The 27,391-nt window shown below is 40.8% G+C and overlaps 1 long non-coding RNA gene across 1 annotated transcript in view; it reads right to left on the bottom strand.

Annotated features, from left to right (window-relative positions):
- Positions 1-24,628, bottom strand: part of LOC144616033 (uncharacterized) — a 57,463-nt gene extending 32,835 nt beyond the window's left edge. Inside the window, exon 1 of the long non-coding RNA XR_013554891.1 lies at positions 24,394-24,628. This is a non-coding gene — a long non-coding RNA (uncharacterized LOC144616033). The remainder of the gene's footprint in view (positions 1-24,393) is intronic.
- Positions 24,629-27,391: the final 2,763 nt, after the last annotated feature.

Here is a 27,391-nt window from a genome sequence, read left to right as displayed (position 1 = left end):
ACAACCCGCTCAAGCTCAAGCTACAGCGCATTTGACCCACCTAATGTTGGTAACTCTGTTAACTCTGCTTGTCATTGCTCATGCTGCCGGGAGTCCCCACGCCCCCCAAAACATCACCTGGCAGATCATAGACACCAGCTCGGGGACAATACTTAATCAGACCTCCCAGAGCCACCCCAGGGACACTTGCTTCCCAGAACTTTGCATAAACCTCCAAACTCTGTTCCCCTTGTCACCATACATGCAGCCGGTCCCATGATTGGGTCCCTAAGCTACATGACAAGGGGGGAATGAAAGGGCAGGCCTACACCAGCCGGCTCCATCTTGTTCTATGTCCTTCACCTAGATCACGCCTCCTCCCCTTGAGTAACCTCCCGCTCACCCGTTCAAACTTCCTGATCAAAACACGCCCAGTGACCTGCGTAACAGGACTCCGACCCTTCCCCAGCCAATCAGCTGAGGCCACCGCCATTACTTCACCAACTGCCCCTAGGCCCCAATAAAACCTTTGTGCTTTTGAAACTCTCGCTCTCTCTCCCCGGTATCTCACCGCTGCGTCGGTGCAGGTAGGGGATTGAGCTCGAGCTAGCTTGAATAAAGGCTCTTTTGCTTTTGCATCGGACTCGGCTCCCTAGTGGTCTTTGGGGATCATGAATTCTGGGCATAACAGTGCAACATGAAGTCTATAGATTCTGATATTAGGTGTCTCAGACCACATTCTTTACAAATAAAAAATCATCTTATTTAATTGAATCTCCCCTTCACATTATAATTCATAGCATTTGATTTCTTTTCAGTGTTACTACTCTTTTCAGAAGTTAAAAATTGAATATGTGCTGCAACCAGAGCACTTGAGTTACAAAACTCAGTGATTATATTTTATATAAAATCCTCTGATCTACAATTAGGGACTAACGAGAACATGCTGTTGACTCACAAAGGTTGAGAGCCTTGTATGCGACGACCCAGAATAAATTCTAACTCCTTGAGTTCTAACAATAAGCTACAGCACATTATTTTCTCTCTCTTTTCTTAACTCCACCTTTGCCCCACATATGACATTATAACTCAGAGAACTAGAGATGTCTTTCCTAGAAGAGAATTAGATCAAACAAAATTGCTATTGGCAAATACTTGGAGAGCTTGGCTCTAGAGACTAGAACCCATGGGTGGAAATCATAGACCTACCAGTACCAACTCAGTGTAAAGACTTTCCAACATTAACAGCTACCTCATAACAGAATGGACTGCTCTGAGAGAATCCAACTTCCCATTAGGGGAAGTGTTCAAGGAGCAGCAGGTGACCATCTGCAAGGCTATTGCCAAGGGGATTCCAACACTGGACCAGACACTGCTATAGTAATCCAAAGTCTAAGACTCTAATGCTGCTATATTGGAGACTTAACACTTACAATATTATCATTCCATCTAGTTCCTGTCACTATCAAAGTCTTGCCTGACATTTTGTCAGTATAGGTTAAAGACATTGGAAATGGTCCCTGCACCAGACCTAAGTGTCAGTTTCCTGATCTAGAAAGAGAGAGGATTGATGAAATGCGTTCGAGAATTCTGTCTACTTTTAGCCAGATTTTTAACCCGTAAGGAGGGGTCCACTGTGTATTTAGTTCACTAACGCTTTTTGGTTAACATGTAAGAAATTTAATAAATGCACGATATTTTTTAACAACATTTATAAACTTTGGGAATCTGTTCATTTTCACTGGTTCAATTTTGGTCATTTTGATTGCTTTTGTCAGTGGGGAAAGATAATGCCACATAATTAAAATAATAAATAACCTCCCCAGTAATTTATGTTTGTTAATCTTGTGACAAGACCTCCAGCTATATTTTGTTAGAACTAACTAAAAATAGTACATAACTTGCAGCTTATGCAAATTTTCACAACTTAAAAACTGAAGATATGCTGTGACCAGAGTTCTTAAATTACAAAGCCTAATGATTATATTTGATTTAAGATCTTCTGATCTATAATTAGGGACTAATAAGGACATGATGTTGACTCAAAAAGGTTGAGAAGCTTGTATATGATGACCCAGAGTAAATCCTAAATCCTTGAATTCTAATAATAACTCATAGCACTATATATATAAAATACATATAGTACTATGTATATAAAATATAGATAGTGGGAATGCAAGCTGGTGCAGCCACTCTGGAAAACAGTATGGAGGTTCCTCAAAAAACTAAAAATAGAACTACCTTATGACCCAGCAATTGCAATACTAGGCATTTATCCAAGGGATACAGGGGTGCTGTTTCGAAGGGACACATGCCCCCCCATGTTTATAGCAGCACTATCAACAATAGTCAAAGTATGGAAAGAGCCCAAATGTCCATCGATGGATGAATGGATAAAGAAGAGGTGGTATATATATACAATGGAATATTACTTGGCAATCAAAAGGAATGAAATCTTGCTATTTGCAACTACGTGGATGGAACTGGAGGGTATTATGCTAAGTGAAATTAGTCAGAGAAAGACAAAAATCATATTACTTCACTCATATGAGGACTTTAAGAGACAAAACAGATGAACATAAGGGAAGGGAAACAAAAATAATATAAAAACGGGGAGGGGGACAAAACAGAAGAGACTTATAGATATGGAGAACAAAAGGAGGGTTATGGGAGGGGTTGTGGGAGGAGGGATGGGCTAAATGGGTAAGGGGCACTAAGGAATCTACTCCTGAAATCATTGTTGCACTACATGCTAACTAATTTGGATATAAATTTTTAAAAATAAAAAATAAAATTAAAAAATAAAAATAACACATCTGGAAAAAATATAGATAGTATCTATTTATGCATATGTAATATATAATAATATATATATTTATACTTGTATATATGTATGTGAGTGTGTGTGTATATATATATTTATATATATATTTATATAGATAGATAGATATGGCATATATCACTTGCAGATTGCAGATTCCTTGGACCAGCATACCCTAGGCATTTCGAGTACGGAGATGCATCTTCTAGGATTGCCTATACCACATTCTCTGGGATGAGATAACCCCTAACCTCTGAGGTCCCTAACACCTCATGTAGGATCCTTCAACCCCAATCTGTGGGATTCTTTAACACCTCACCTGTGAAATAGCCAATAACCAGCAGGTGTTAAAATTGAAGTCTCTGGGACCAAAGCTACATTAAGCTGTACAGGGGCTGAAATGCAACTTCTGATTCAAGAATATCCAGAACAGTGGCATGTGCAGAAATCCCTGCAGAAACACCCCAACCTCAGGCCAAGTGAGCCAAACCCTTGGACTGTTAGGGTCAGTGATCACTACTAAGCCTGTCAACTTATTTTTTACCAATCAATTCCCAAATAGAATCCATTTTAGTTGTCAATCCTCTAGCATGATTGTTCTACTATTCTATGAATGAGTCCTCCATTCCTCCTCACTTGCCCAAACCTGCCATTATGCCCTCCACAGGTTTCATACTCAGCAAACCCTCCTGTATCATCAACTTCTCTGAAGCCTCTTCACCTTCTTGCTCCAATGAAACCTGACTTTTGCCTGCAGATACCGCTTCTCCTGTGGACCTCTCAAATAGTGGTTGTTTATTCTCTCACACAGCAGGGGGAGTTGGTATTTCATTGTGCCCATTGCCATTTCCAGAGCCTTACTCCATTACACTCTTGTAGCCCTCTCCTCTGAGTCAGTGCCACACTCCCTAATACAACCCCCGCTCCATCCCCCACCATATCTTTCATCTCTGGGCCTCCCATTCACTCTTTGGTCTCCTAGCAGGCACTCCTCTCAACCCCAGTCATTTCAAAATTCAGAGTTTCCATAGGATAGTCTGGCTTCCATCTCTAATGGCTTCAACTTCTGTCCATCTCTGCTGTGCACTCTTGGGGTCACACCCTGGATCTTGTCATCATCTGCCATTGCTCCACTGACAAAGTTGCTGATTCAAACATCTTGCTTTCTGACCACACCTGCCTCTCCTTCAGTCTTTCCCTCCCACTATGATTATTCTGTATCTGAATTTGGATTTTCAGTTCATTGACGTCCTTTACTTTCATGCCTTGTTTCCTTATCCAGCCAAAATCCCATGGCCTGTCATTTCAGTAACACCTTTGCCAGTACCCTGAATTCCCTAGCCCCCACCCTTCTGGCAGAATCTGAGCTCTGTATTTATCCTATTTTTTTTTCTCTCTCTCTCTTTATTTCTACACCCAAGCTGCCTTTTCAGAGAAAGTTAATACAACAAGAAAGAATGGTGTAATTATGAATTCACGATCACCAAACTGAGAGAGTTCCTCAACATTCCTTAACTTACTTAGCAAGCTTCCTATAGTTCCTTGGTCTCACTCTCCACAGCCATCTGAAACTCTTCTCTCTTCAACCTGTAAACACTAATCTCCCATCTCCCACTCAAATCTCTTTTCTTTCAGGGAAGAGACCAAAGTCTTTAACAAGGCCTACAAGTCCTTGTAAGCTTTTGATCTTACTTATCTTTCCAGTTTCATTTGATACTGTTCTCACCTTTTCATTCCAGCGATGGTGGCCTTCTTTCAGTTTGTAAACTGTCTCCCTCACTAATACAGCCTTTGCACATGGCCTCCTCTCAAACTATAATGGTTTTGCTCACCATTCTGCTGGTTGATTCCTGTTCATCATTTATACCAGTGCTGTCCGATAGAACTTTCTGCAATGATACAAATGTTCTATACCTGCACTGTAGTAGGTACTAGCCATGTGTGGCTTTTGAGCACTTGAATGTGGCTAGTGTGACTGAAAAGCTGAATTTTATATTTTATTTAATTTTAATTAACAAAATTAAATCACACAGTTATTGGTTTCCAGTTCTGTTGATATGGCTTTAGTTCTTACTCAAGCCAAGCCTCCTTAGGCAGCCTTCTCTAAATCCCCATCTGGATTCAGATCTTTTCCCTCATGGCCCTTATCCCTTCCTATGGTGCCTATCTTAGTTTTTTTTAAATTTTTTTTTTTTTCAACGTTTTTTATTTATTTTTTTGGGACAGAGAGAGACAGAGCATGAACGGGGGAGGGGCAGAGAGAGAGGGAGACACAGAATCGGAAACAGGCTCCAGGCTCCGAGCCATCAGCCCAGAGCCCGACGCGGGGCTCGAACTCACAGACCGCGAGATCGCGACCTGGCTGAAGTCGGACGCTTAACCGACTGCGCCACCCAGGCGCCCCTATCTTAGTTTTTAATTACATGTTAATTGTGTGTTTATTTGATTGTGCCTGCATTTGCTCATCATTGTATGCCCAGCATCTTGCATAGCTTCTGGCACATCACAAACACTTTTCAATGTATGAATAAATGAATGAACATTGCTAGGGGAAGAAGTAAGGGTGCAGATTAAAATTGTTGCCAATAATCTTTAGTGCATCATCTTTGTGGTCCAAAGAAAGATGAGTACGCTCCTGGAGTTGAGGTGCCACTAAGGAATCAACTGGACAACCCATCTTCTGGGTCAATTGGCTAACACTGGTGCCAGTGGATGAACAGACAGATAATACAGACTCCTTGTCAAGGCTAAAGGCAAGCTTCTTGCCCTCGAACTATAGGTATCATCTCATTATCAACACCTTATCAAGTTACCAACTGCCAAAACAATATCTTCCTCCAGCAGAGCTATGGACCTGATAATGTATTCTGATGTACACTGGCTGCTACTGATTTGTTGTAATTAAAAAAATATTGGTATAGGGGTGCCTGGATGACACAGTCGGTTAAGCCTGCTTGAGATTCTCTCTGTTTCTCTTTCTGCCCCTCTCCCCTGCTCATGCTTTCTGTCTCTAAAATAAATAAATAATTTTTTAAAAAATTAAAAAAATACTGGCATAATATATTTGAAAGTAAAGACATTATTTCAACACCTGATTTACTCAGTTTAACATATGGCTTATATCTAAATGTGTTTTTAAAAGATTAGACACTCTCAAATGGATAGAATTATAATTTCCCCTGTTTTTAAGGGTGACATAATTAAATGTAGGCAAGTAATTTTTGTGGAAACAGATATATTATCTAGAACACCCCAAAATATTCTGGCTGTATCTCCTACTGATATTCCCCTCAGGAAAAAAATAGGGGAAAAAATTAACCTCAAGGAGGCCCTTCCACATCTAACTCCTGAATTGTTCTAAAAATTTTGAGTAATTTGAGAATTCCTTTCGAAGTAAAAAACTTTTGAAGACTCTCCATTTTATTGCAATTATATTTTTAGTGTTCAGTTGAGTGAGAAAATGTATACTAATAAAAGCTTCTATAAACCTAGTAATGTTCTGAAGTTAATAACTGCCACAGTATTTCTTATTTAAAAATAAGAGTATAAACATATGCATATTATTTACTTACAGTGTAAACAACGTGTGTTTTGGGAACACACACTTGCTCTCCTATCCCCATATCTCTACCATAGTTCATAACCCTTAGGTAGGGAACCATTAGAAAGAGTTTTAACCATATTTTGTTTTTGTTATACATTTGGTATTCAACATCCCACTGATCCAATATTTAAAGCAAGAAATGGAATCACTGAACAGAGATAATCTTAGGCAAAATACAAAGGTCTTTTTTTGCTTATTATATGTGCTTTTGACCAAAAAAATCACAAAAACTGGAGATATTCCAAGAGTTTATCTGAGCTGTTTCTTGCGATGCAATAGTATTGTATCGAAATCATTCATAATAGAAATCACCAGATGATGTAGGTGCATTCAGCAATGAAACAATGCTACTATTTTACACTGGCTTTTAGTATATTCAGAAAATAAAAGTGTTATCTCTCCAGTTATGAGTATTGACATTGAAAATTCTCAACTTCTAAGCTCTTTTGGTTTTAGCTCTACTGTTTATATATGTTGAGTTGAGGAGTGAAATATTAGTGTCTATTTCACAAGAGACCAGCTATAAGATCATTTCCTGGATAGTAGCACCTTCCTTTTGCTGATTTAAATCATACTTTAGCCACCAGGTATTCACTCATGACCTTTCTTCCACTCGTTTTTATGATAATAGTTTACATCAATTTGGTGTTTACATATAAATGCCATCATTCTTAGAAGAACTTAATCCTCACCTTACTAGTTATGATAAGCATTAACATCAGTGATTCAAGAGAACAACACCATGAAAGCTTGCCCATTTTAAGAACTTTTGTTTTGTTTTGTTTTTGTTTTTTGCTTTTTTGGTTTTGTAAAATGCGATACATTCCATTCACATTTTAGTGGAAACATACCTAGATGACAACCAAAAAGCCAGCTTCCTTTGGACAATAGTTATTAGGAGCCAGCTATTAAAAGTTGCTCCATTTGTAGTTAATTTTCCCATCCTCAAGCTCTAGTTCTAGAGCTTCTGGTTTTGCAAGGCATCTTAAATGAGTCATAGAGAAACAGCTGTTCCTTTAAGACCAGATTTATTTAGGTTGTGCTGACTCTGAACTTCTGAATCATAAGCTCACCTCCTTCTTGATCATGTAAACACTCTAGTCCCTACTTTGCAGCCCTTTCCTGATTTAAGCACTTTGCCTTTCACAAACAAATCCATTTTTGCCTATATCCCAAAATGAATGCACCCACCCTAGTTTTGGAAACTTGAACTTTGCTAATGGACTTCTTTGCCTGTTCAACCTCCAAGATGCATGGCGGCAATTTGACTACTAGCAACCTGCCTAGATAGCAAAATGTATATTCACTTTAATTTCTATACAGCCAGGTTATAAGCATGCTTCAGGGAGAATTCTAAGCTACTCCTGACTTATTTATATTGATTGGTAATTCCGAATCCTCTGTTAATTCAACAATTAATACTAATCTGTCACATATCATAAATCATGAAAGATTATTTCCCAGACTATTTTAGCATCATAGGTTCTCAATAAATATTTGCTGAATCAATGAGTAAATCAATTTATAGTGTTGGGTGAGAAAAACAAAGAATCAGATCTCTTTTCTGAAACCACAGCATAAACAGGTGTGAGGAATGCTGACTCATGTAACTGTGGTAATCCCCTCTCCCAGTATCCCAGTGTGAAGTCAACATGGCCCAGGAAAAGTGTTAAGTGCTTTGCACACACTGTGTTGTAAAGTGTAAGCTGTCAATCTATTTGTGAAACAGTGTAAAATTTTCTTTAAGATATAAACTAAAATCGAAGACAACCTCTGAGTGTCATCCTACAAAGGTGGTAGCTTCTACCACCATGACCATTTTGTCTTTCCACAAGTTTCTGCTCTTCTTCTGCCTCCTCTGACCAAAATCTGAGGCAACTCAGGAAATTTCTAGTCCTGTGTATTTTTAAAAAATGTTTAGCTTTAATAAAAACACAAGGAATATACCAAGTAATTCCTTCTCACTCTATGAATAGCAATCCAAGCAATCCAAAGAATGATTTCTAAAAAAAAAAAAATATTGAAGCACACACAAGAATTTACACTATACTCCAGTGGGTAGTAATGGATTGAAAACTATCAATGTTTTGTAGTATAGGGAAAACCCTGACTATATAATAAAACTAAAAACAAAATGTTGGTCAGTGAAACAGAAAATAATCCAGACTGCACACCTTGAATTGCTGACCTTTTCCTATAGCTGGTCAACATTTTTCATCTCATTTTAATTCACAAATTATGACTTTCTTAAGTTAAATTCTATATTCCATTGGCATAAAATAGCAGTATAGCCAGGAAATATTTTTTTGCGTTTTACATGTTAAGATCTTTACCCTCACATAAAGTTTGTGTCTTTGAAAATAACTTGAGGTGGCTCAGTCAGTTAAGCACCGACTTTGGCTCAGGTCATGATCTCATGGTTCATGAGTTCAAGCCCTGCGTTGGTCTCTGTGCCGACAGCTCAGAGCCTGGAGCCTGCTTCAGATTCTGTGTGTGTCTCTCTCTCTGCTCCTCCCTCTCTGTCTCTCTCTCTCTCTCTCAAATATAAATAAAAAACCAAAATTTTTTTGAAAATAATTTGATACCTTATGATTAACATATCAGACTGATGTGTGTATGTGTATGTGTATATATTCATCTTATTATAGTACACATGAAGCTATAACAAACATATGTACAAATCCCAGCCAACGATCCATTCCTAGGGAATGTTGGTCAAACCAAATTCTGGTTTAGCCAAAGAACTTGGTCCTTTGGACTTTTCTGCTACCTAAAGTATAAACGAATGTAAAGTTTTCTATCTGGAATTTCAGGGGCAATTAGAACTCTGAAAAACTCCTTTCCCCTTGGCTCTGTCTTTATTGGTTGGCAATTAATGACTTGGCTTTTGACCAACATAAGAAAAAAAAAATACTTTTTTCTCTTGTGATGACAGATGTCATTTTTCAGTGCTCAGATGCCAATGGGAATTGACCCTGACAGTCATAAGCAATAAAGTTTTGTACAGATAAAATCCTATTTAGTAGAGGAGCATTTTCCATTAGGAAATTCCTTCTAATAAGAAATAATTAGAAACAACATATTCTTCTTTTTTTCCAGGGAAATAGCCCCATGAATGGCTCTCATTCCAGGCCCTACCACGGTGACATCTCTATTGTACTACCAACTCACCAATGTGGTGACGGGAGCCATGGGACTAAGCTGTGGTGGTGACTAAGCATACCCCAAATGTCTCCGAGTTTCCAAGGCCACCCCAAAGTTGTATGAAGCATTAGTCAGCCTAAGGGGAGGTCTGTCTGACCTCATCACCACAAAGCAGGAAAGGGTTTTGTAGAATATTATTTTTCAGTATCTTTAAAAAGCACAAGCAAGGATATATGAAACTTAGAAACTGGCGTCTAGGAAATTTAACCTCTTAAAATGTGGGCATTATCGAATGATACAATCATTCGCCAGCTGCTGCTGAATAAATACGATAATACATACAAAAGATGAAGGAAAACTTTTAATAATTAGCACAGTATTCAGAACTAATGATAAGATTATTAAAGTTACACATCAGCCTACACAAAGCAACAATTTTCTTCCAAAAAGAGTTGATAAGTGCTACTGTCCAGTGAGGCATTTATTTTCAAACTAAACTCAATTAAGAAGCTGGGCTGCCGGCCATAGCTCCTACAGAAACCAACATACGCTTCTTCCTCCCCTCTGACAGCCCAGCCCAGTGATGAGTGCGTTGGACTAGTTGAATTGCATTTCCTACTGTTTGTACCAACGTGGCATCCAGCTTCAGAACTATCCACAGATCTGCAGAGTGGAGGTCAGGCCCATGCTCCCTGTGTGGCTTCGTCCGCCCTTGTCGTCCGGACCTGCCCAAGGTTTCACCAGCATCACCTCTGACTCATACTTAGCATTCAATAGCAAGATGGAGTCGTCAACAATGAGGGCCTGGCCAAGGGCCAGCCCATTGGTACTAAAGCAATGCCTGACACAACACAGTCTACTGGGCCAGACATTTATGGGAAATGGCTGACAGCTGGATAAACAAGCAGCTCCTTTTGGTGAGCTGCAGAGGAAACAGAACATAGTCTTTAAGTATATGGTTCAAATGACTCTGTGTTGCTGTGAGCTGCTAGAAACTGCATTAGACTGAGATGCCAGCAGGACGTCTTTGGAAATGGGGTGGCTATCCTTCAGCAAAGGCACTGGCAGAAAGAAAGAGGCAGAATGGCAAACTGTGCAGGCCCAAAGAGTGAGCCAGAGGAAAGGCTCTATGTAGACATGTCAGGTGCAAGAGACAGCTGGCCACGTGCCTTTGGTTGCCAGCAGGTCCACTCAAAAAAGATGGTAGGAGTGCTGTGTGTACTACCCCCACCATCCAAACCACTCCACACTGAATTCTGAACCCCACTAAACAAGTAGAGCCTCGTGTTGGTCAGGAACCAAAAGACTCAAGATAGAAGCCGAAAGTAGAAGTCACTGGTAGAGCAACATCGACAAAAGCTGTGTAGTTAGGTGATCAGGGTATGTGTGTGTGTGTCCCACCCCTGCACGCCAGAAAGTGAGTCATTTGTTCAGCTTAGTTTATTTAGGTTTTAAGGCAGTTTGGGTGTTTGAGACATATTTAGTACAGATAAGTTTAATGTAGCATCAGGAAGAATTACCAACTCTTTCCTTTATGTGGCTTTTCAGAACAACAAAATGAGCTGGGTGCCGGCAAATAGCAGTCAGCTGAGGTAAGCAGCCATTCTAGGCGCAAATGCCCTTGTGCCAGGAAAACAAGAACGAGCATGAGCGAGAAGCAGGAAAATGAAATCCATGAACACAATTCTTGATTTATAGCTGTGAGACAATGCTTCCTTTTCTTGGACCCCAGGATCTGCAAACTCACAGGACTCACAGGACAGTGGGTGTGCAGTGGCCCCCCCAGAGAAGGCAGTCAGTAACAGGAGTAGAATTACACCCCAGTTTGCCTGCCTCTTTGTGCCTGTGGGTCATTGCCAGGCAATCCTAATTTCACAAAAAGTGGGAAGCCAATGTGTTCAGATTAAATAGTAGAGGATTAGACCTAAAGAGATTACTAGTAAAAAAATTTCTGGAAGAAAAAAAATTATTTTTTAAGCATGGGTGAGAAAGGAAGTTTCTTTGTTGCTAGTTGGAAAGCTTTGCAACTATTGATTTCTTAAGGAATATCAGGACAGTCTGGCACACAGTTTTGAGTTCATGGATTCATCTCTATCCCTTTCCAGAAAGGCTCATAACTCTAAATTGGAGGTCTGAAGGTCTGTTCTTTAATGAAAGCTTTTGTGTTTTGAGGTCTTGTCTGAGTTGGACCCACACAGGATGAAAACAGTGAAAAACACTGAAAGGGGTGAAAAACATTGAAAGGGGTGAAAAACACTGGCTCAGTTTCAATGATCAGATTATCATTCAAGATTATTTTCTTAGAGATAGTGTGTCCACAGAAAGCCTTTGAGTAAAGGCAAATGAAAGACTTGGATCTAAAAACAGGCTTTTAAAAGTAGAAATAGATATAGGTAATAGAGAGTTGAAAAAAAAAACATACTAGTCAGAAGAGAAGGAGTAGAAAGAGAAGTAGAAAGACTCTGGGGAAGAAACTCTCTAAAGAAAGCTAGGAGAGAATAGGATTGTGGCTTCTTGGCTTTATTTTCAGTTCGTGCCTTACACAATTCATTTAGTACAAGGTGAGACCGGGCTCCCATGTTTTCTGGTCTGCTCTGCAAGTATGGGGAGGAGAGTGAACTATACCCAGTCTTCTCTCACCTAAATGTTAGATATATGTGAGATGGGGGCAGAGGTGGGAGGATTTATATAGGGGCTGTGTAATTACTGGGAACTCCAGCTAATGGAACAGACTGGCCAAGAGGGACTATATCACTGAGTTCAATAATCCTTATTGACTGTGCCAGACCCTGAACTAGGCACTGGGGATGCTCAGATGAATAAAAGGTGGCTTCTGCAACTGAGGAGTTCACCATCAAAGGAGACAGATGAAAAAACTGAAAATTATGATTCAATATGTATCAGGATACAGGTGGGAAACTGAGCTTCAGGGCTGAGGAAAAGGGGAACCTCACCCAAGTGAGAAGGTCCTGACCTCAGTCCCCACAGAACAGAACAAACAGCTCACAAGAATGCTGTGCAGCTTGGGACCTGGGCTGCTTCCAAGGATATCACCACCTCTAGCTGTCTCATATCTTCTCTCTCTCTTTTCTCACTGGCTTCTACTTTAGGTCTCTCCAGTACTATGTGCATTCTGTTCCAGCTCTGCTATGCCCTCAAGCTGCTGGCTGAGCTTTTTCCTTTTACTGCCAAAGCATAGCCTACATTTTTCTACATTTCCTTCCTATCCTTTCATTCTTTACCTACCCTTGATGTCAAGTGGTCACTCGTACCATTTTACATTAGCTTCCCTCTTTTTTAAAAAATTTTTTATTAACTACTCTATATCCAACACCCCCAAGATCAAGAGCTGCATGCTCTACCAACCGAGGCAGCCAGGCATCCCAACAAATATATATATATATATATATATATATATATATATATATATATATATATATAATGTTTATTCATTTTTGAGAGGGCAATAGAGTGTGAGTAGGGGAGGGGCAGAGAGAGAGAGGGAGATACAGAATCTGAAGCAGGCTCTAGGCTCTGAGCTGTCAGCACAGAGCCCAACGGAGAGTTCAAATGCATTGACCATGAGATCATGACCAGAGCTGAAGTCAGACACTTAACTGACTGAGCCACAAATATATTTTTAATTTTTAAATTTTTACTTATTTTTAAAAATTTTATCTATCTATCTATCTATCTATCTATCTATTTATTTATTTATTTATTTTGAGAGAGAGCAAACATGAGCAGGGGAGGGGCAGAGAGAGAAGGAAAGAGAATCCCAAGCATGCTCTGTGCTCTCAGCACAGAGCCCAATACAGGGCTTAATCTCAAGAGCCATGAGATCATGCCCTGAGTCAAAACCAAGAATCAGATGCTTAACTGACTGAGCCACCCAGATGCCCGTATATTTTTTATTTTTTAAGTAAGCTCCATGCCCAATGAGGGGTTTGAACTCATGGCTGAGATCAAGAGTTTCATGCTGCCCTGACTCAGCCAGCCAGGCACTCTTACAGTAGCTTCCTCTTAAACAAGAGTCACTAGTCTCCTCCTGGTGACTCCAAATCCAATGGCTCTCATTGAACTTACACAGAGCTGACTCTGGTAAATACCACCTTATCCATTAAAATTCTTCCCTCCTTCAGCCTCCCAGGCCTCTCTGCCCTTTTTCTTCCCATACTTCTTCTTCTCTGTTTCCTTCATTGGCACCATTAGCTTCATTCTTGGACTATGACTGTCTTCTAAGAAGCAGACAATTTAGGATCACTGAGAGTGCCATATACAAAGCCTGATAATGAATCTGAGAATGGGACATTCCATCCCCTAAGTGGGAGGGCTCCCCAATGAATAGCAACAGGGACCTCACCTATGTTCAGAGTTGCAACTCTTTTCTATGCAGATGACATCCATATCTTTAACTCTAGTTCCAATCCTTCACTTTATTTCTAGTCCAGAATTTCCAATTGTATATCAGTCAGGTCCACATCCATGATCATCTGTGTCTCTGAGTGCCTAGCACAGTGCATTGCAGAGGTACAGATAGGCACAAAAATATTAATGAATGAATGAATGAATAAAATATCTCAGCCCTATCTATCTTCTATCTATCTTCTGCCTTCCCTTCCTTATTCTGGTTTCTTGCACATTGTTGTCTTCCAAGAAGCAGACAATTTAGGGTCAACAGAGGAGTATCATGTACAAAGCCTGATAATAGATTCTTGTTTCAACCACCAAAAGAGTGGTATTGTTGTTTTATGCCCCTCCATTCTCTTTTCAGGGCCTCATGTGATCTTGTGGCAAGTACTGTTACTCCTGGTAACATCGATTCATCTTATAGTTGACTGGCATTGGAACTGACATACAAAGTGATTTGTACCTCCAGCTTCAACATGGGAAAAGCTACAAAAACAGAAACAAAACCTGAAAGCTTCATTTTCCCATGATCTTTAATCCCAAAACAACAGCAACAATAATAGTAGCACTTGTTATATGCCAGGCACTGTGTTGTGCTAATATATATATATATATATATATATATATATATATATATATATATATTCTCTTTCTGAATCTTCTCAAAAACCTTAGAAGGCAGAAAACATAGAGGAGGAAATGGAGGCTTAGGAAAACTGAAGTAACTGGTTCAAGGTAACCGACTCCAGGGCATAAAAGTGAACATCCATCCACTTCACTCCACTTCACTACAGCCTCTTGCGTCTACTGGATTCAATTAGAGAGGACCTGAGTTGGTTTGCAACTCCAACAACTGAGTGCCTCCTACATGCTAAGCAATGTGGGATACAAAGATTTAAAAAGATCAAGCCCAGGATCTCAAGAAACTTGCAGTCTAGAGGAAAAGCACCAAGATAGGACTGATGCCTGGAAGGTGAAATGAGACTTTCAGATGAAAGGGTTGTATTTACACAAATCACACACTGTTCCATATTACAGGTCTCTGCCCTTGAAGAAGATTCCAGCTGCTGGAGTTTTGCCTATGTGATGTTGCAGATTTAGCTTCCCCTCCTCCTTGATCAGGCTCCTCTGTCTTTCTAAAGCTCATACTATACATATAATTTCCATTCAAATTCAAAATCTTTCTGATTATTGTAGTGAATGCAATGTTATTCAAGGATTTTTTTTTTTTCTGAAAGAGCACCTATCTGACATGCATTTTTAATTTTATGTGCAATATGCAAATGTCATCACTGTAGTTGTTAACCGCAGTGCAGGATTGCAATTAACTATGGAGCTGTGCATTTTAGTTATATGCTAATGCTAATGAGATTTTCATAAAGCAAGTCCAATTACCAGCCCTATTTTTTAACTGCAAGAGCTAGTGCAAAGCAAAGGTGTTGACTTCCTTTGGAATAAATTACCCTTTGTCCTTGGCTCCTTCATCATATTCAATCATCCTAAAAAGTAACTCTTGCTACTTTGAATATTTTATCCTGCCTTGTTCTACAGTACAATATTAATGGAGACTGTTTAGATTGTTTAGAAACCAATTTACACTGCATAGGCAGAGAGAAAACTTCCTCCCAATGTAAACTGCTCCAACAGAGGAGCAGAGCTTTGAATAGTCAAAGTAAACAGGACCTGGAGGAGACTGAAGACTCAGACAGTGAATTAGCAAAAATAAACCACAAGTGAGCACATACAATGTTACCTTGGAGTGAGGAAGCCGCATGCTGTGAATGGTTATTTAAACTCAGATTTATGATCAGATGCGTCACTGGTTGAGAAGAACAACCTTGGAAGGATAGTCATTCATTCATTCATTATTCAAAACATAGTTGTGGGGGCTTCTGTGTGCCAGATGCTGAACTAGGCATGGAGGTTCAAATACAAATAAGATGGGGAGGGGAGGGTTACTTAGGGATTAGAAGTGACGGGGGATTTTCATGTTATATTTTGTTGTTAATCGATTCTTTTACAAAATGAAAGTGTTCATGAGTACCTGCCTTTTGGTGAGCTTATAGTCAAACAGAAGGATACAAACATGTCAAATAATTTTGTGATAAAGTGTGATACATGTTAAAATACTTGTTTTAAGGGGGACAGAATGAAGGAAAAGTTCAGTTGGGAGAAAGGAGGTGAAAGGGGACAAGTGGCCTCACAAAAGACAAGGAGATAATCTTGAGTTGAGCTTTGAAGGGGAATGGATATTTGCTAAAAGGATGAGGTGGGAGGTCAGCCAGAAAAGAGCAACAGAAAGGAAGCCCAGAGAGGTGAAACAGCCCAGGCTTCTGCAAGCAATCAGGGTAACTGGTGTCACAGGGTGTGAGGAGGACCAGAGGTGAAAGGTGAAGTTGGAAAGGAGGCACTGAGGGGTTGTAAGCAGGAGAATAAACAAATCATGCCTGCCTCTCAGAGTTGCCACTTGGGCAGCAAAGTGAAAGACACGTGTGGGGGTTGGTGGAGGTAAATCACCTACTCATACGTTGTTTTTGGCCACCCTTTGCAAGAACCTTTTCTCTGTTCAGATCAGACTTTGAGACAAATCATCAAATGTATTTTCCTTTAAGAGGAAGTTTTCTATGTCCCTGTGGAAGGCTATCAAATGATAAGTCCTCTTTTTACCTTTAATATTTTCACTAAACAAGAAAGCAGAAAGAAAATACGGGAGATAGGAATGACAGCTTGATGATGTTAATGTATAGTTTGAGTATCTTTCCTGCTCTGAGTCAACTTCTAAATAAGGTAAAAGGAGCATAGAAACAAAAGCAACAAGAGAAGAATGAGAGAGGGAAAATTAGGGAAGAGAGAATGATATAAATATTACCAAAAGCTGACTAGAATTATGTATGGGTAATGGGGCTACCTTTTCTTCCATACCCAACCCTACCCCTGCCCCTAGTCCCCTTCACCTCTATCATGGAGAGGAAAGCCAGACATTGGGAAAGGACAATGGGACATGGAATCTACCAGAGTTAAGTCAGTGGAAGCAGACTTGGTAATATTTATCAAGGTTGGGAAAGAGAAGTTCTTTTAAAATTAAAATGAAGTAATTTTAGAACAAAATTTTAAGAACATCCTAAGAGTGTGGATTTTAGAATCTGAAAGAAGAGTTGCACCTGTTTGGGTCATAAATTGGAGTGATTTAAAGAAGTAAACATAGTTCTATTTCACTCCTCTGCCATCCCATGGGCATCATTCTTATGATACAACTGAAAGAACTCCAGTGATCACATCCGCATTCCAGGTATCTGGATGGAGGAAGGGACTAGAAGAATAGGACAAAGGAACATGTGCCCATTATCTTTTAATGACGCTTTCTAAATTAAAAATTTTTTAAGTTTATTTATTTATTTTGAGAGAAACAGAAACAACATGAGTGGGAGGGGCAGAGAGAGATTGGGAGAGAGAGAATCCCAAGCAGGCTCTGTGCTGCCAGCACAGAACCCAAAGTGGGGCTTGAACTCCTGAAACCGTGAGATCATGACCTGAACTGAAACCAAGAGTTCGATGCTTAACCGACTGAACTGCCCAGGTGCCCCAATGATACTTTCTAAATGCTTCTATACTACAATTCCACTTACATCTCGTTGACTAGAACTTAGTCACATTTCCATGTGATCAAACAGATGGATTGCCCTCTACTAGAAGGAGATCTACTCCACTTTAAGGCTGGAAGATTAAGCATCTCAGGACATAGACAAGTAAGTGTAATGGGAAGTTGAAGAATTTTTATCAGATGTCTTCTATTTTAACGGTGAAATATGAAGTAAAGTTATCTGAGAGTGAAGGGGTAGGAATTAAAGACAAGCAAATAGTAGGATTGGTCCAGGATTAGGGTTTTGCTAAATAACATTAATGGAATAACCACAGGTCACAGTAACTGAGAAATATGGGCAATATATTCTGGATAGGAGGAAACTCAAGACAAGAATGGCTGCTGGATAGGCAGAAAGGAGAGAAGAGGAGTGAAGTGAGTAAGCTGGAAGGATGGGAGGCTGTGGTCAGAGGGACAGTTTAATGTAGGTGTTATTTTGGAGAAGGAGCAGTTGCAGGTGATATCCAGGTCCAGGGTAGAGCTATGGGAACAGAACAAGGATGGAATGGTGATGGTTACTGGAACATGAGGAATTCAAAGAACTGAATGGTCAGCGGTTAAATGGGCCACAGAGAAAGACAATGAGACAGATGCTGAAGTCTTCAATGCCTGAGGAGGAATGAGCAGAAAACCAAAAGGGAATAACATCATGGAAGGGCAGAGAGTGTTCTAAAGGCATGAGCCTTAAAGGCAGGAATCGTGAGACAGATATTGATGGTTTCTAACCAAGAGTCTTCCCTCACCCTCTTTTTATTTATTATTTTATTTATTTATTTATTTATTTATTTATTTATTTATTTATTTTTATTTTGCAGATAGAGTCTTCCTTCCCCCCATAGAGGTCATGAGCTAACACCCAGCAAACAGAACTAGGAGGCGATATGTTGGTGTGGAGGGTGTTATGGACTAAAAGATTATGTCCCCTGAAAATTCAGATGTGGAAATACTATCTGCCCCCCACAATGTGATGGTATTAGGAAGTGAAGTCTCTGGAAAATAGTTACATTATGAAGCAGGAACCTTCATGAATGGGATTTGTGCCTTATAAAAAAAGTCCAAGAGAAATTTTCTCTTGGCTATGTGAGGATACAACTAGATTCAGCAGTCTGAAAACCAAGAAGAGTGCTTTCACCAGACATCAGGTCTATAGTGCCTTGATCTTGGATTTTACAGCCTCCAGAACTGTGAAAAATAAGTGTTTGTTGTTTAAGCCACCCAGTATGTAGTATATAGTATAGAGTATAGAGTATAGAGTATAGAGTATAGAGTATATATAGAGTATAGAGTATTCTGTTAAGTAGCCCAAACCGACTAAGACAGGTAGCTCTTGGGAAAGATTTTCTCCTTGTTAAGAAATTATAAATGAGAATTATTCTTTCTACCTTTGGACATAGACATAAGCTGGATAATGGCCCTCATAAAAGTCTAGGTTGCTAATCCCTAGAATTTATGTTACCTTGTATGGGAAAAGAGTCTTTGCAGTTGTCTTTGCAGAGTCTTTGCAGGATCATGAGATAGGGACGTTACTCTGGATTATCTAGGTGGGTCCCAAATACAATGACAGGTATCCTAAATGTCTCTCACAAGAGAAAGGCAGAAGGAAATTAGATTCAGACAGAAGAAAGACACAGAGAGGGGAAGGCAATGTAGATGGATGCAGAGACTGAAGTGATGTAGCCACAAGCCAAGAAATATTGGCAGCCACCATGAGCTAGGAGAGGCAAGGAACAGATCCTCTACTAGAACATGTGGAGGGAGTATGGCCCCGCTGACACCTTGATTTCAGCTTAGTGATACTGATTTTAGACTTCTGGTCTCTAACCAGTGAGAGAATAAATTTCCATTTAAGCCACCAAGTTTGTGATAATTTGTGACAGCATTATAAGACAACAATACTGACATAGCTATGAGGGATGTGATGTCTGGAGTTGCAGCAGCTATTTCATGATCATGAGGGAACAAGCCTAGGATAAACCTCAACATGCTGGAGAAAATAGAGTGGAAATATGAAAAGGGCTGCTGAATTAGCCAGGTATCACTCAAGCCTTTGAGTTTGTATAATGTGAGATCATCAATGTCCTTATTGTTTATTGCTCTGGTAGTTGAATATTTTGTTACTTGCAACCAAAGGCATACTAATTCATACAGGCCTATCCAAAAGAGCAAGGCAGTCACAGTTGGGAAGTGGCAGTGAGTACTGAGGAAGAGACTTGCCCTACTTGCCAATCCTCAGGATAGTCTATAAAATGTGGGAAATAGCTTCCACTGAGGAGCAAAACAGATTCTCAGGGGAGAGCCAGAAGAATGTTCAGAAAAAAGGTTTAGGGATAGATGTATTTGTTAATTACACAATAAGCTTCTTAAAGGACAGTTAAAGTGTTTAGGAAGAAGGAGAGGAGTGGGAGATGTTCTTAGAAAAGGATTATGTGAGGGGCACCTGGCTGGCTCAGTTGGTTAAGCATCCGACTTTGGCTCAGGTCATGATCTCACAGTTTGTGAGTTCGAGCCCCATGTCGGGCTCTGGGCTGACAGCCTGAAGCCTGCTTCGGATTCTGTGTCTCCCTCTCTCTCTCTGCCCCTCCCCCGTTTGTACTCTGTCTCTCTCTCTTAAAAATAAATAAACATTAACAATTAAAAAAAAAGGATTATGTGAATCAGTATAGAGCATTATTGTCATAAGATTATATAGAGAGAGTGGGGAATAGGGAGAGACTCACACTTTGGACAGTGACCAAAGGAAATAGGTAGAAAGCTTGGTGGATTAAACCAGCCCTAGAGTTGCCAAGAAAGTATGTTTCTACCATATCAGGGCAATAGTTGTTTTTACACTTAGTGTTAAGATTCACCTGCGGTGTTTGTTAAACATGTTAAACATTCCCTGGCCCCAGCCCAAGATCCTTACTCAGCAGATCTCAGTAGGGTCCAGAAATCCACATTTATAATAAACATCCTAAGTGATTCAAATACAGTTGATCCAGGACCACATCTGAATCACTGTCTAGGGTAATGGCTTTCAAATGTTTTATTATTATTATTATTATTATTATTATTATTATTATTATTTTCAAGTTAGTTAACATACAGTGTAGTCTTGGTTTCAGGAGCAAAACCCAATGATTCATCTCTTACATATGACACCCAGTGCTCATCCTAAAGAGTACCCTCCCTAATGTGTGTCACCCATTTAACCCACCCCCTGAAATGTTTTTAACTAAAATGTACATTAAGAAATACATGTTATAGCATAAGCCAAATACCACCCCCCCCCCCCACACGTGCACATGCACAAGGTAGGTGAAACAATCTGGCTTAATATTTTAGAAGTTTATTTTTCTTTATTTTTTATGTTTATTTACTTATTTTTGAGGGGGGGCAAGGGCAAGGGGAGAAAGAAAGAGAGAGAGCGAGAGAGCGAGCAAGAGCAAGAGCGAGAGCGAGAGAGAGAATCCCAAGCAGGCTCAACACTCAACACAGAGGCTGACGTGAGGCTCGAACTCACCAGCCTGAGCTGAGATCAAGAGCTGGACACTCAACTGACTGAGTTACCCAGGTGCCCCTAGAGGTTTATTTTTCATTCACATAAAGCCCAAAGCTGATATCCCTGCTCAGGTGACTCTGGTGAGTGGCACTCTTCCAAATGATGACTCAGGGACCCAGGCTGCTTCCACACTGTTGCTCTGACAGTTTGTGGCTTCAAGGTTCCCTGGTGTCATCCAGCTGGCATATGGAAGGAAGGAAGAGTGGAGGAGCCTGGGTGGGAGAGTTTATGTGCTATATCTGGAAGTGTCATTTTCCCTTTGGACATACTCGTGCAGCCAGATCTCAGTCACACTGCTGGTAGTAAGGGAGATTGGAAAGTGTGGAGGAGCCCCCGAGTTTCAGTAAGCACTACCAGACTCTCCATTTTAGATAGGTAGAGATGTGTGTATTTAACTAAAACCAAATTTTCACAAAATAATACTTACTCCTACCACATGCAATATCCTCTGATATTTTTTAAATTTTGTTCCATTCCATTCCATTCTTTTTATTTTTCAAGACACCAGTCTCCACAACTAAGTGTCGTGTTCTACCAAACAATCCCCTTTTGGAAAGCTCTGTCCTGCAGCCCATTGGTATCTGTCCAAAGGGCTGGATGGCCCCACAATTTGAGGGGCTCTGTTTCCTCTGAATGTACATTCAGTACCCCCACAGTCAGGCACACAGCAGGAACTCACTAACTGGTTTTCACTGCTGTTCTTATAATCGTGGCGGTGAAGAGGAGGGAATAGAGAAAAGATATAAAGGCTCTTTTTCCCCTGAGAGCAGTACTTTTCTGCAATTAACAAAGCATAAAATAGCCTCTTTTGGTATTTTGGTTTAAGACTCTAGAATTGAAAACATGCACCTGGGGTAAGATGCAGGAGGAAGAAAGTGCTGGAGGGAGAGAATATTTGAATTGAGGGCAGGAATAACGTACAGAGATGCTTTGCTTGCATACTGTGCTGTTGGCTTTCTCCTTGCACTTACCACAATTCTCCAAGCCACAATTCACCAGACTTGCTAACTTTGCCAGGTTGAAAATGCCAGAAACCCAGAATCGTAGAGGTTCCTACCCTTTCTGACCTTGACTAACTACATGATTACTTCTTGGACCAGTGACCCTCAACTGTATTTCTTTTTTTTTTTTTAATTTAAATTTTTTAAATGTTTTTTTAAAATTTATTTTTGAAGGAGAGAGAGACAGAGAATGAGTGGGAGAGGAGCAGAGAGAGAGGGAGACATAGAATTTGAAGCAGGCTCCAGGCTCTATGCTGTCAGCACAGAGCCCGACACAGGGCTCAAACTCACAGACGGTGAGATCTTGACCTGAGCTGAAGTTGGATGCTCAACCGACTGAGCCACCCAGGCACCCCGACCCTCAACTGTATTTCTGAAGCTCAGGAAGGAGCTGGACAGGTAGGAAAGAAGGAACTGCCCTGACACCTGCTCCCCCAACCTCCTAAACTCCTCTTGCCTTTCCTGCTGCCTCAGATGGTGATATGGCAAGGGAAGAGAGACAAGGAGAAGGAACAAGGGGATTTGGAAAAGTGAGATGGGAAAAGGGAGGGCAAAGAGTAGGAGAGAAGATAAGGAAAATGGGGCGGGGGGAATGGAGGGGGAAGTACTCCAGAGCAGTTTTCACCAGCTGAAAAGAAAAAAAAAACTTAAAGTACTCTTTTTAAAAATTTTTATAAATGTTTATTTATTTTTGAGAGAGAGACACACACACAGAGCATGAGTGGGGGAGGACAAAAAGAGAGAGAGTGAAACAAGAATTCTAAGCAGGCTCCGGGCTCTGAGCTGTCAGCACTGAACCTGATGCGGGGCTTGAACTCATGAACTGCAAGATCGTGACCTAAGCTGAAGTCAGATGCCCAACCGACTGAGTCACCCAGGTGCCCCCTAAAGTACTCTTTACCTCTCTTCCCACCTCAAGTATGGATTAAGAAGAAACAATTAAAGGATGCAGACAATTTCCAAGTCTGCAGATTCTGAAAGGATTTTTTATGACAAATGAAAAGTACCTGATTGGGGCACCTGGCTGGCTCAGTTAGAAGAGTGAGCAACTCTTGATCTCAGGGTCATGAATTTGAGCCCCACACGGGGTGTAGAGATTACTTAAATAAATAGTACTTTAAAAAATTTCCTGATCAAAATGCTAAATGCCATAAGAATCATAGAATAAGGACTGCTCATTTCAGACATGTTAGTATGAGGTTCTTGGCTTGAAAATTAGAAAGAAGGGGACATTGGGAAAGTCAGTGAGGGGTGCTAAACCAGAGAGAGCTGGAGCAGCTCTCAGCCCATCCTTCCCCTGGGCTAACTTCAGCCCTCTGAGAGTCTGTGGAGGTGAGACTAGCTAGTCCAGCTTTCTATTTTTAATTCACAGTGTGGAGATAAGAGTTAAATATAAAGCAGATTAAGACTTCCTTTAAATCTCCTCTACAAAAGAAAAACTGGAATTAATCTACAGGGGCACTCTATGGATAGCTCAATATCATCATTTTCTAAGAATAAAATTAGAAGCAGAAAACTGTGTCCTTATCCTTTTGACATCCAAGAATTATCACCATCAAAGTACTACAGCCCATGAAATTACTTTCCAGGTTGCACTCATTAGATTGAGCATTTTCATTCTGTAGGCCTGTGGTTTTAATGGAAAAGAAAAGAAAAAAAAAAATCCCCTCACTTCATAAGACAACTGTTCCTATATGGTAGCCAATTAATGGAATGCTAATGCATGTGGAAGTCATTATAAAATCACAGATGCAGAACTGAGAAGCAGATTTCAAACATCGATAGACCTGGGCTTGTGGAAGTTTGGACTATGAGAGTGTTGGGTTCAGGTAATGCACGGTAGTCTTTTTTATTCCTTGCACACCACAGCGAAAGAGCCACTCAACGACAAGCTGTGATTTTTCATTTTGTTTTGTTTTAAACTTTTCATATAATATTACCTTTATGGATTAGTCATTAAACAGGAAGCTAATCTGGCTGCTAGAGCCTTTGTCACTGAATGTGTTAACTAGATAACATGTCAGCAACAGAGCAAAGAGATTAACAGTGAGGCTCTGGAGAAGTCAGTCTGGGTTCAAACCCTAGTCTCACTAATTACTCACTGTGTGACCCTGGGCAAGTTGCTTAATCTCTCTGTGCCTGAGTTTCCACTTGTGTAAAAGGAAGATAATGATAGTCCACGCCTCAAGTAAGAATTAATTGACAAAATGTATGCAAAGCAGTAAATCAATTCCTGGCATTTTGGTGAGTACTCACCAGCAGCAGCACTAATAACTGGTGGTTATTAGTATTATGGTGTTGGAGATGGGAGGAAAATGAATCTGGAATGGATGTGCACTCTGGTGGCTTAGTCCAAACTCTCTGAGGTATCCAGTCCTCAGGACATCTCAGGCCTTGTCCTGCGGAGGAAGAGAAATGAGTCAATTTTCTCCAATGATTCTCTGTGTATCTGAAGTCACTGCAACACACTGGGCCATGGATGGCATGTGATGCTTCAGTGTGTGCTCTCAGACCATTCTAGCAAGTCATGATGCTTTTCGGAACAGTTCTCTGTGTGCATGGTGCCTTTAGGGACGTAGGAGAATTTCAAGACAAAGCTCTGTCCATAGCATATATGAAGACTAGTCGGAGAGAATCCACACACCCAGGAAATTCTGCAGACTCTTGATAGGGCCTAGGATGAGAAGGAACTGTATGTATGAGGAGTAGCAAGGATACAAAGATGAGTAAGAACTGATCTCTGCTTTCAAGTTTACAATTAGCAGAGGGATAAAGTTAAGATAAGACATAAGGCTGAGTGAGTTATGTCTATCAAAGCAGCACAAACCGATTGTGAGGGATTTCCAAAGAGGAATTCTAAAATGTGTTCTAATTATAATCAGAGAGCAGCACTGCACTAATTCATTTCACAAATACTTATCCGGCATCTATCATTTTCCAGGTAGGGGGCTAGGATAAGCTTGTGCCCTTGTGTCGCTGATGTTCTAGCGGGCAAAAACTCAATAAGCAGACAAAAAAGTGTCATGTATACGCGTAATATGTCAAGGGATGTTAAAGGTTTTTTTTGTTTGTTTGTTTTTTTTAAGTTTATTTATTTTGAGAGAAGGGGGTGGGAAGGAGCAGAGGGAGAAAGAGAGAATCCCAGGCAGGCTCCGCACTGTCAGTGCACAGCCCAATGCAGGGCTCAAACTCATGAACCATGAGATCATGACCTGAGTCAAAGTTGGATGCTTAACCGACTGAGCCACACAGGCACCCCAAGGGATGTTAAATGTTATAAAGAAAAATAAAGCAGGATAAGAGGTTGGGGAGTGATGGAGGAGGCGCTATATAACAAGTTGCTAATTATGAGAGAAGGAAAAAAGTGCAAAAGAAGTTAGAGAAGGTGAAAAATGAATGTGGACTGAAATAATCATGGGAGAATTCTGTGATCTAAGTGGGCAGGAAGGAGGTGGTAGGAGTGGGGGGAGCAGGTCCTTCCAGGCATGGGGTAGGGAGAGCAGACTGCAGCCAGATGGCTGTAAGAGTCAAGCCAGAGGAGAGGCAGGTGCTGCCAGGGAGAGGTGGGCACAAGCAAGCAGGGTGGGTGGGCAGATTACCCAGCTATCTGAAGCCAGAGGTGCTGGGCCTGATGAGGGCTATTAGGTGTAAATGTCAAAAGCTACTGAAAACAGCCTGGGGAAAAACATCAGCAATCCCAGTTTTCATTTCAGCTGGTGAACAGGAATGAGAGCCTTGGGACTGCACCTGGGCCTGATGACATCAAAACACCTTTTCTTTCTAACTTGCATGGCTGCTTGTCATAAAGACCCTCCAAATGAGAATCTCTCCATGGGGCTATCAGCAGCCCCACATTTACATCCTTCTATGCTAGGAAGGTTCAGAAGTGTCTTGCTTCTGGTGCCAGTTCATGATTCTCTGTGTTTTGAGTGGGGCGCTTACCTCTGCAGCGGTTGGGGTTGGGAGACATTACACTTGGAATGATGACACCCGAACCATAGAGAGAAGAGGAAAGGTACCTCAAAGGAAAGAAAGCTGCATTAGGGAAAATGCCCACTATAAGCAGGGTTTCAGTTCCATGTCTGGGCCTTAGTTTTACTTCCTTTTCCTTCAGTGGCCACATCTCCAGAAGCCTGCGCGCTCACCTTGGCAGCCTTCCCCATTGCTCTGAGGTTTGCTCCCTCAAATTTTTGTGGGTCAAGCAACCATGTAAGTAGGCCTTTAAAAGATACCTAGCATATAAGCATGAATATGGCTTTGAATGAGAGCTAAGGAGAATCATTCACAGCTTGAGCTATATGGGGTTACTCAGAGGCCTTCTGTAAGAATTGTGTCTATATTTCTGTGGGATGAGTTGGCTGAAATTCTAGGCACCACAGAATATTCTGTATGAAGTAAACGTTAATTCTTTTTTTTTAATGTTTATTTATTTTTGAGAGAGACATAGAGTGAGTGGGGGAGGGGCAGAGATAGGGGGAGACACAAAATCCAAAGCAGGCTCCAGGCTCTGAGCTGTCAGCACAGAGCCCAACATGGGGCTCGAACCCTTGAGCCATGAGATCACGACCTGAGCCAAAGTCGGATGCTCAACTGACTAAGCCACTCAGGCACCCCGTAATTGTAATTCTTTAATGTAAAATCAAGAGGTCAGGAATCATGGGAGTTTGCCTGGCTTGTAAATTCAAAAGAGGCACTCTAATCCAGGGTATGTATAAGATGTATTATGTCTTCTTCTTTTTTTAAATGTTTATTTATTTTTGAGAGAGAGACAGACAGAGTGTGAGGAGGGGAGGGGCAGCAAGAGCCGGAGACACAGAATTGGCAGGCAGGCTCCAGACTCTGAGCTATTAGCACAGAGCCCAATGCAGGGCCCAAACTAACAAACTGTGAGGCCATGACCCGAGCTGAAGCTGGATGCTCAACCCACTGAACCACCCAGACGCCCCTTATGTCTTTTTTTTTAATGTTTATTTAAGAAAGCAAGTTGGGGAGCAGCAGAGAGAGAGAGAGGGACAGAAGATCCCAAGTGGGCTCTGCACTAATAGCAGAGAGCCTGATGCAGAGCTCAGGCTCACAAACTGTGAGATCATGCCCTGAGCCAGTCAGATGCTTAACCAACTGAGCCACCCAGGCACCCCTCTTTTTTTTTAATGGTGTTTTTTTAAGCAATCTCTATACCCAACATGGGGTTTGAACTCATGACCTAGACATCAAGAGTCACATCCTCTACCAACTGAGCCAGCAAGATACCCCA

The sequence above is a fragment of the Panthera onca genome, chromosome B1 (assembly GCF_046562875.1).
Source record: "Panthera onca isolate mPanOnc1 chromosome B1, mPanOnc1 haplotype 2, whole genome shotgun sequence".
NCBI classification, from domain to species: Eukaryota; Metazoa; Chordata; class Mammalia; order Carnivora; family Felidae; genus Panthera; species Panthera onca.
Note: the sequence above shows the minus strand (reverse complement) of the source record. Positions and strands in the feature narration are given on the sequence as shown.